The sequence below is a fragment of the Monodelphis domestica genome, chromosome 6 (genome assembly GCF_027887165.1).
Source record: "Monodelphis domestica isolate mMonDom1 chromosome 6, mMonDom1.pri, whole genome shotgun sequence".
Classification (NCBI taxonomy): domain Eukaryota; kingdom Metazoa; phylum Chordata; class Mammalia; order Didelphimorphia; family Didelphidae; genus Monodelphis; species Monodelphis domestica.
Genome location: NC_077232.1, coordinates 131,600,052 through 131,611,214, shown reverse-complemented (window position 1 = coordinate 131,611,214; position 11,163 = coordinate 131,600,052).

Here is an 11,163-nt window from a genome sequence, read left to right as displayed (position 1 = left end):
AAAATCAGCTTAGTGAAAATCATCAAAATAGTATGAAATACAATTAGAGAAGAATAAAAGGAAGGTAATCCAGATACCTAAAGCTAGATTATTCTCAGATTATTTATTTTAACTAAAAGAGTCTTAGACACAAATGCAGAGATGTTTTATCTTTAAAATCCTAGGTTTTCATTTGTATTTTTACTGAATGGTAATGCTTCATTATTTTGGTTCTTGGGAAATATATATATATATATGAAATATTAGACAAAAAAGCCTTAATTTCACTTCTATAGGGAATTGCTACTGAAATTAGGATTTTTTAAAGGAAAGATCAATTAAAATCTGCAAAATAAAAATACTGGGTGTCATAAAAGTCAATGCAATTTAAATTTTAATAGCTTAAGTTTAATAGCTTCAAATTGCTCTAGGACATTTAGGACACTATGTAAGTGAGATAAAATTCCACATTGGCTTCAAATATTCCTATTATTTAGACATTCAAGAGAGTGAAGATTTGGCCAGTTTGAAGTTCATATTCAAGAATTGGGACTTTTAGGTTAAAAAAAAAAAAACAGCATCTTACTAAGATCTGAGATTTAGATTGCATGTATGGTATACAGTTCAAGATAGGTAATCATTCTGTTTTACTCTGTACTGGTTAGATAGTGCATACTTTCTTCAGTGCTGGGTTCCTCTTAGGAAGGACATTATCAAATGAGTGAACATCTATATGATGGTGATGGATTTTAAAACATCCCATAGGAGAAACTGATCATGTTTAGATTTTATAAGAGAAATTGAGGAAGGGACATGATAACCATATTCAAATATCTAGTGGCCTATCACATGTGACAGAAGTTTGATTTCTCCAAAGGGCATAATTTTCTAACAAACAGAACTGACCAACAATAGAATGGGCTGCTTTACAAAAGAGTGAGTTCCCTAGTCAGTGAAAGTGTCTGAACAGATGCTGAAAGCCCATTTGTCAATGATGATAAAGAATTTTCTCATTGGGAAAATTGTTGGATTAGATTCCCTCTGAGATGCCTTTCAATTTTAAGAGTTTATGAATCCCTGGCCTTTTCTAAACATAGTTATCTCTGCAGGGCATTTTTCACTGTCAGTATTTGGTCCTGTACTAGATTTTAATTATATAGTTCTCATAAGAATACAATGTCATAAGACTCTAGCCAAAATTAAGGTTGATTTAGCATTTCTACCTTTTGTTTGAACTTTTTGCCTTATCATGAAATAAACAAAGAAAATAGAAAAGGATAACTGACAAGAATTATGAAACTTGGACAATCTTTAAATTAAAATAAAAACTATTTTGTCACAGAGCATAATAATTATATAATTTCAAATTTGAATAGTACCTTAAAATTTGCAAAGTTTTTACAATGCACACTTCATTTGATAATTTCATCAGTCTTGTGAGGGAGGTGCTATTATTATTTCCATTTTGAGATGAGGAAACTGAGGCAAAGATTAAATGACTTGCTGTGGGTCATAAAAAGTCTCTGTGCCCAGATTTTAACCTCCCAAATCCAACACTCTATCCATTGCTTAAACCCTAGTTCTTATTTTAAATTTAAGCAATATAAAATTTGGATGCCATTAATTGTTTAAATAAATAATTTTCTTGGAGCCATCAACATTCTCTCTCTTGGGAGAGTATTATTTCATTTTTTAAATGAGTGTTGAAGCTATAAGAATCATAGATTCATTTTTCCTTGTGTTTCTTTTGGTCCAATGGTTTAGCCTGGTGCAAGCTGACAAGGAGAACACCTTGTACATGGAATTCCTCCTGCAGACTCTAGACAGGTTTGCGGTTGTGATAAAAGAAGTTATCCTGAGGCAAACAGACCTTTTCTTTATGATGCATCCTTCTTGTCATGTTATTTTTGCAAACAGATGATTTATTAAGAGCCTGACTATGGTATGTTGTCTGAATAAATCATATAGGCTAGACACTGAAAGTACTAGACTAATCAAGTGTAGATGTATATTTATTAACTTTGTAAGTGAAAGTTTGCTTGCCAGGTCTTTCCTCTTACATCTATTTATTTTAGCCTAATGAATATATGAGGTATATCTCTTTTAGGGATGGAGATAGGGAGGAAGGATGGAAGAGTAGTATAAAATAATTTTAACCTTTCACTTTATTATGGATTTCCTGCTTGAAATATAATAGAGGATCCTATCTGTGATCCTAAACAGAAATATGAAGAAAGAGATGGGACAGAGAGAGATAAAGAGGGAAATAGAGGGGAGGAAAAAGTGTAAGAGAGACAGACAAAATAATTGCCTCTGCCAAGCATGGCCCCTGTCAGTCAATAAGCATTAATTAAGTGCCTACTATGTGTCATTAAGCTCTGGAGATACAAAGAAAAGAGAAAGAAAACCCCTGGTCTCAAAAAGCTCGTAGAAACACCTATGTCCAATATAGGATGAATTGGAGAAAATCCTTTGAGGGAAAATGTTAACATTAATGCGGATAAAGGAAAGACCTTTGGGAAAAGATGGATTTTATCTGATTCTTGAAGGAAGCCAAGGAAGCCAGGAGATGGAGAGGAGTGACAAGAATGGGAACGAACATCCAGGGAAAATACTTGAAGTCAGGAAATGGAGTGTCTTGTGTGAGGAACAGCAAAGAGGTTAGTGTTTCTCAGTATGAGCTGAGGGAATAAAGTTGAAGAAGATTGGAAAGGTGGGATGGTGGAGAGTCAAATTGTGAAGAATTTTGAATAACAAAGAGACGATTATAGATATGATCAGGGACTTTGTTGCATTATTCTGAGAGAAGTTCAATACGTCCAACAAGTATTTAACAAGATCTTGAGCGAGGCAATGTGCCAAAGTTTTGGGGTTACCATGACAATGATATGGTGCCATGGATTTGCATTCAAATCCTGTCCCTGACACTGACTATCTATGTTACCTCAGACAAGTCAACTTTTCCTGACCTCATTTTTCTCAGTCACAAAATTAAAGCCCCTCCCTCCTTTCACTAGATGTATGATAATAGGACAAAAGAATTTAACTCTAATCTCCCACTACCACTCTTAAATGCTTAATGCTTAAATGCTCTACTTAAACCTTACAAAGGTCTCCATTGAAGCACAACTCAATCTAGTCATGCAAGCTTATGATCTTCAAAACCATAAAGATGCTGTCCTTATTTTTTTAACAATGGAAAATTTTAAAAAAATGGCCTGAAGTCAATTCCTTGGCTTTGCTGGCCTCCCTAGGTTGGGGAGATACGGGGAAACCACATGCTAAAATCCTCTGGGTCCCAGAGCAGCACCAACCTTAAAGGGACACACCTATAACCAGTGTTTTTTCACTGAAAAAAAAAAAGCAGGATAAGTCTATTAGAGAGACAGAAGTTCAAATCATGGAATAATGTGTTCTTCCAAAAAAAACCAAAACCCAAACCAAAAAACAAGACACACATCATTAGGGGCCAAAGTAGATACAGAGTAAGAGTGCAAAAGCAGCCACTTACCCACAGAGAGTCTGCAATAAATAGTTTTCACACTTTCAGCAGAAAAGCACCTTGCTGCTGGTATATATTCGATTGTTTACTCATTGATAAAATCTTATTTCTCTTCTTTACTACTCTTATTTGCATTCACCTGGCTTTGGGGGAAAGCTTTGAACTGCTGGGAGAACTTCACATTCAATAAATACTGTGAGTCCTTCCCCCACCCTTTGGTTCATCAGGAGTGTAAATTATATTGACTTTTTTCAGAATCATGGTATTTGGATTTATTGTCTGGAGGGATTAAAATCATAATAAAAGTGAATAAATGAATTCCACTGGCCCATAAATAACAGCACAGACAAGAAAACGCTGGAAGAGGAGCTGTGTTTTACACCATCTGGCTCATCAGAAAACATTAGCAAAGCAGCAGTAGGTGGTGGTAAGGAAACATCCGGTCCATTTTCATCCTTCAGGAAAAAAAAAAAAGGAGCATTTAGGAAATACTTGCATCACCCTCCAAACTATCCTACTTCACAGGGAATGTGTATAGTTTCAATGATCACAAGATCATAGATCCAGCTGGGAAAGACCTTAGAGGTGATCCAGTCCAATCTCATCACTTAACAGATAAGGAAATCTTGGTCTAGAGATGTTAATTTTTTGGCCAAGACTACACAATTTGACATCAGGTCTTCTGACTACAATTCCAGGATGTTTTCAATAATAATAAGCTAATATCTATATGATGAATATCATATGCCAGGCACTATGTTAAGATCTTTACCATTATCTCATTTGATCCTCACAACAACCCTGAAAGGTAAGTACTATTATTATCCCCATTTTACAGTTGAGGAAACTGATGAAAAGAGAGGTTAAATGATTTGCCTAAGGTGACACAGCTACAAAGTTTATGAGGCCAAATATAAAGTTGGTTCTTCCTGACTCTAGTTAATACTTTATTGACACTGCTATCTCAGTGCCTTATGGTGTTATTATAATTCCTATTAAATGAATATATGAAGAAAATTTTAGGCTGACAGACCTGACACTAACCAGTTTTCTTTACTTCTTTACTTACTATCTCTTTTGCCTTTTTTTGCTACCTTCTTTTTTCCCTCTCTTCTTTCCTTCCTCCCTTCTTTCAGAAGGTCATAAAGTAAGTAATATAAGCTTTCAAAGTTCAAACTTACAGTGAAAGCAATTTCTCTGAGTAAAAAGTGAGAAAATATCAGCTATCTTAATTTCTCCCCTTCTTGCCCCCAACATTTGCTTTCTACTGACCTTGCTTTGTTTTTGCTCCCCCATGGACCATGAGGTGAAATCCAGGTTGCTAGCTTTCAGTCACAGTAAGCTCTGACTCTGCAATATTTCCATCTCTAATGTTATGTTATCTCTATATTATCCTCTTCTCTGTTTCCTTGTTCAGAATCTGAACCTTCTTTATATTGTTCCCTCTTTTTGCTAATAACTCCAATCCAACCTGACATTTTCCCTCTACGGAAGTATTTCATAACTCACATATTTACAATTTATATTCCCATTTCACCTAAAACCTAATTATTCAAGCCAGACTAATAAGAGTACATAAATCTATGTTATAAATAAATTATTTTATTTTAATTTATTTCTGTATATAAATATAGTCTCTATGTTTCTGATCAGATTCACATTTTTCATTGCATTAAGCTAATAGTGTATTAGTCTTGTTCAAAAATGTCTTTATTTTTTAAGTTACTCATCTAGAGTATATCAAACAATGAATATTTAATTTCTAAAATAATTCATGCCTTTTTAAAAAATGCCCACTTTTTCAGGGAGCAATTTTTTAACCATAAAGATTCTGATTCAGTGTATCTGTACCATGGGGTGACTTCAACCCATTTCAGTGGCTCCAGAGCAAACATATTATTTAATGAATCTGTAGCAAGATGGATTAATAGAAATTAATTGGTGATAATAGAAAACAAACTTAAAGCACATAATCTCCTTATCAATATAATTGCACCTACCTCAAAGGCATGGGACATTATAAAAGTCAACAGACATTTATTAAGGAGGTCCCATACTTTTTAGTGGGAGAAAAGTTTATATCGTCTTTCCATATAGCTTTATATGTTCTGATTCTGTGATGAACAAGGTTATTAAATTTCCAAAAGTTAAAGATATGTACCTATTGGAAATCATTAGCTGTTTCCTTTTCTTTCATTTTTGATATTGTTTTTAGAATAAATATTTACATAGATCACCCTCACTTCATGAGGGATCTCTTGTAATAAACTAATCATTAAGTAAAGCAAAATTCAATCACTTCATTTAAAAGTGCATGCAACATTCCATTTCTGTAGTACCCCTCACTTCTATGTTAAAAAAGAGAGAAACATATTTTCTCTCATTCCTGCCCCAACATAATTGAAAAAAATAAAATAAAAACAAATTTCTTGTAATTAAATTACATAGTCAAGAAAAACAAATTTTGTCAATGTCTTTATGCAAAAATATATATTCTTTAATGAACTGCTAGTGGAGTTGTGAATTGATCCAACTATTTTGGATAGCAATTTGGAACTATGCCCAAAGGGCTTTAAAAGACTGCCTGACTTTTGATCCAGCAATACCACCCCAAAGAGATCATAAGGAAAAAGACTTGTATAATAATATAGCTGTGCTCTTTGTGGTGGCAAAAAATTGGAAAATGAGGGGATGCCCTTCAGTTGGGGAATGGCTGAACAAATTGTGGTATCCTAAAAGATATAATGAACTGGAGGAATGCCATGTGAACTGGAATAATCTCCAGGAATTGATGCAGAGTGAAAGGAGCAGAACCAGGAGAATATTATACACAAACTGAAACACTGTGGTAAAATCAAAAGTAATGGACTTCTCTACTAGCAGCAATGCAGTGATCCAAGACAATTCTGAGGGACTCATGAAAGAACACCATCTACATCCAGAAAAAGAACTGTGGGAGTAGAAACACAGAAGAAAAACAACTGCTTGATCACCTGTGTTGATGGGCACATGATTGGGGATGTAGACTCTAAATGATCACGCTAGTGCAAATATCAATAATATGGAAATAGGACTTGATCAATGACACATGTAAAACCCAGTGAATTGTGTGTCAGCTACATGAGGAGGGGTGGATGGAGGGGAAGGAAAGAACATGAATCATGTAACCATGGAAAAATATTCTAAATTAATTAATTAAATAAAATTTTCAAAATTAGAAAAATATGTTCTATTCTGTATTCTAAATCCATCACCTCTCTGTTAGATAGCATGTTCCATAATTGGTCCTCTGAAATGATGAGTATTCATTGTAGTGACTAACAGTTCCAATAGCTTTTAAAGTTTGTTTACATACAGCTATTCCTGTATAAATTGTTTTGATTCTTCATACTTCATTCTTAATCAGTTTATAAGTCTTCAAAACTGTTCATTTTATACTATTGATGTTGTATAAATTGTTCTCCTTGCTTTGTCTGTTTCATTCCACATCAGTTCATCTATATCTCCATAACTTTTTGAAATCTATTTCCTCATTTCTTACAACAAAATTGTACTCTATCACATTCATGTACTGCAATCTATTCAGTTATTCCTCAATTGATGGATATATCAGTTTTCATTTTTCCACAACAACAACAACAACAACAAAAACTGCTATATTTATTTTTTATGTATAGATCTTCCCCCCCTTTCTTTTGGGTATAGGCCTAATAATGGAATAATGCATAGGTCATACATAGTTTAGGAACTTTTTGTGTATAATTCCAAATTGCTTCTCAAATGGCTGTGAACATTCAAAGGTCCATAAAAAAATTCCTGAATGTGTTTATTTTCCCACAATTATTTCAACATTTATCAATTTCCTTTCTGTTCTTTTTCATTCTGAAAGGTATGAGGTTTAATCTCAGGATAGCTTTAAATTTATTTTCTCTAATTGCATTGGAACATTTTGATATTAATATAAGAACCTTGCATTTATTCCTTTGATAATTATTCACTTATATCTTTAGACTATTTGTCAATTGGGAAATGGCTCTTTTTCACATCCTTGTATATCTTAGAAATGAGACCTTTATCAGAAAACCTTTTGGAAAAGATTTTTCCTAGTTGTTTTACTATTTATTTTAACTTTGCCACCTGTGCTTGTGCAAAACCTTTTTAATACTATGCAAAACTATCAATTTCATCTTTAATATATTTTTAAGAGTTCATATGTATAATAGGTATCATATGGCTTACCTTCTCATAGATTTGGGGAGGGGCTAGAGGAAAGGATAGAATTTGGAACTCAACATTTTAAATGAATAAACCAAACTTTGAAAATACTCTTTTAACATAAAAACTATTTTGGACTGAAATAGTTTATGTGAACTAAAGCAGTAGGATGTTATTAGATTGAATGCCAAGTCAAGAATATCTAAGTTCAAGTTCTACCTCTGTCACATATTAATCAAATTAAATCTTACACACACACACACACACACACACACACACACACACACACACACATACACACACACATACACACACACACATATATATATATCATAAGATTATAAATCATAACCAACTTTCTATATATGGAATTTCTACACCAAGGAGTTCTCCATACAGATGAAATCAGATCTAGGAAAGGCACAAAGACAGAAAGAATGAAAAGTAGAGTAATAAGAAAAAGGGAAGAGACAGAGAGAGGGGGAGGGGGGAGAGAGAGAGAGAGAGAGAGAGAACTCACAAAATAGTGGACTACATACATTCTCTGGACCCTGTTATTTCTCAAAAGACCTTCAAAAGTGGAATTAGATATGTAAAACCACTTTTTTAAAGAAATAAAAATTTTCTTAATGAGGCCAGATTAGTCACCTCAAGACCACAGAATAGGGATCTGAAGTTGTGTCCTTAATTAGATTTTGCTGGTTCCTAGTTCTCTTATTATTGAACAAGTCATCTATCTCCTTTTAGTCTCAGATTTTTCAAACATAAAAAGGTGACAATAATACCCCTTATAGGCTTCATTGGAATATTATAATAAAATGACAGAATGCAATGTCCTTTCAAATTTATAGGGTACTCAGCAGATAGAAGATTGATATCAGTATCATAAATTGGATACAGAAGCTACACATAACATCCTGTCTTATTCACAAGATATCTAGAATAAATGAAGTATAAAATAAGTTAAGCTTTCCTCAATTGTGTATGAGTTGAAGAATATTTTTGTTTTCTCTTTTAGCTTTGCCCAGAAATAATTTTGACAATTAAATTTAATTAGATTTTTTTAAAAAACTAAAGCTTCAACTAATAAAGTTAAAAAATTTTACTCTTAAAATAAGAGAAATAAACAGTGTTTTTCTTATGTTTTACACATTTGGTTTCAAAACTACTGACAACTCAAACTCACCATGCTTAAAATTGAAATCATCATATTCTGTCAGTCTGTCTGTCTGTCTGTCTGTCTGTCTTTCTCTCTCTCTCTCTCTCTCTCTCTCTCTCTCTCTCACATGCACACACATCCCAAAGCAAGCAAATAAAAAATAATTCCTGTGTTTATTTATTAATGGAATCACAACTCACCAAGACAACAAGCTGAAAACCATTCATTCCAACATCTAAGTAATCATCAAGTTAGATTCAATGCAAATCAATTCAGAAAATACAATTAGGTATTTGCTATAGGTAAAGCATTATACATACATATATATATATGTATGTATAACATATATATATATATGCTGAAAAATACACACACAACAGTACCTTTCTTCTATGAGCTAGTAGTATAGTTAGAAGGTTAGAACATGTACACCTCTCAGTCAGAACAAAAGTAAGTACAGAATAATATATAACTTAAAGCCTAATACCCAAAGCTCTGGCCTCACACAGCCTGCATATAATATTTGGTGCTCACCCTCCACCCCCATCCCACCAACTACTCTCTCTTTGAATTATTCTGGTCTGTACCAAAATTTATTCTGGAGAAACTCAAAATGGCTGATCATTCATATTCTGTTTTCCACAAATGTGTGTAAAAGCTCCTGTGAGATTACTCAAGATAATAAATGCTTATCATTGATGAGACAGTTTTTATTTCATCCCACTAAATATATGAAGCAAAGGATTTACAGGAGTCCATGAACAAAAATAGAAAAGAAATAAAAGAAACACATTGTCCCATAACCAATTAGCATAATTATTTTTTTCCCCTGGTTCCTACTTTTCCACCAGAGTCTTAACATTCTGACATTGACTAAATGTCACTCCATGGTAAAGATTTCCTTGGAAGGATAATAAACTTAGAATTTCCAGGATAACAATCTTTCCCTCTAGTCCAGAATATTACTCCTGCCACGATTACACTTCAGCAAATCTCTCCTCTGAACATTTCAATAGCCATCAGTCTTTTATCTTCCCTTCCTCTCTCCAGTCCATTCTACTTCATTGTCTTCCCAATGTTTGACCAAAAAAAAAAAAATCTAAACATTAGATACTCTCTAGTTTGAATGTCTTTCTTCCTCATCCTAAGATTCAACCAAATATAACTATACATTAATATAGCAGGAAACCTAATATATTGAAATCTTTTTCAAATTTAAAAAAGTTCTGGGATTTCAGGAGAAGGTTCTCTGGTATATGTAGAAAATAAACTGAACTAAGAAATTAAGAAGAGAAGATGAAATTGGAGAGGTTATAAGAATCATTTAACATTTTTATTCTGCCAATAATGTTTTATAACTCCAAATTATAGAAGAATCAAAATTGCTAATGTCCAAGAAGGAATGCAATTATACCTTAAGCTGTAGTATGTATACCAATGATGACTTATATGAGAACTAGAACAAAGTATATCAAAACCATGTATAAATAGCAAAGGAAGGAAACTAATCAGGTGGAGGGATAAAGTATAATAAGGTCAATGATAAATTACCATAAAAATTTAAAAAGAAGAGGAAGGATTCAGGAAATTGGATAGATCTTTATAAAGTTTTTATAGATTCATGTAGACAAGAATCATAGGCAATAGTAGTAAATGGAAGGGTGGCCATCTACATTAGAGAGCAGGACTCATTCGCATTCCTGCATCATGACCATCATGAGTGAAATCATAGTTCAACTAAAGCGTCCAGGGATCACACCCTAACCCTAAACTTGGCCTTTTTATCTTTGAATCTTCCTTATTGAATAATGTACATTGCATTTACTATAGTCATACAATATTTTCTAATATTTAATCAAATCAGAGAAATTTTTATCTGTTCTGTTTTCATAATGGAAAGAAGAAACTGCCAATTTAATATAACTTTAAATGCATATCATTGAATCTATGGAGATATTCATCCTAGATACATTCCTTCATTACTCCATGTAATATGTGCCTCTAGATTTTGCTAATCCTTTTTCCAGGCTTATCATTATTCCTTCTCTCTTATAACTCATAAATGGCTCAAACTACACACATAATTGTCATAAATGTAGCTAAATCTCTGTGAGATCTCCCTATGTGCTTTCTTAAAGTCCTTCCAACATTAGAAAAAACTCTAGAAATCACAATAGAAATTCTATTTCTAATATATACTTTCAGATAACTTTCCATCACTTCATAAATGTTCTGTAATATCATTTATTATAGTGGACAGTAATGAACAGAACCTTTCTTTTAAAATAATTTTTGTGATTTCTTTAAT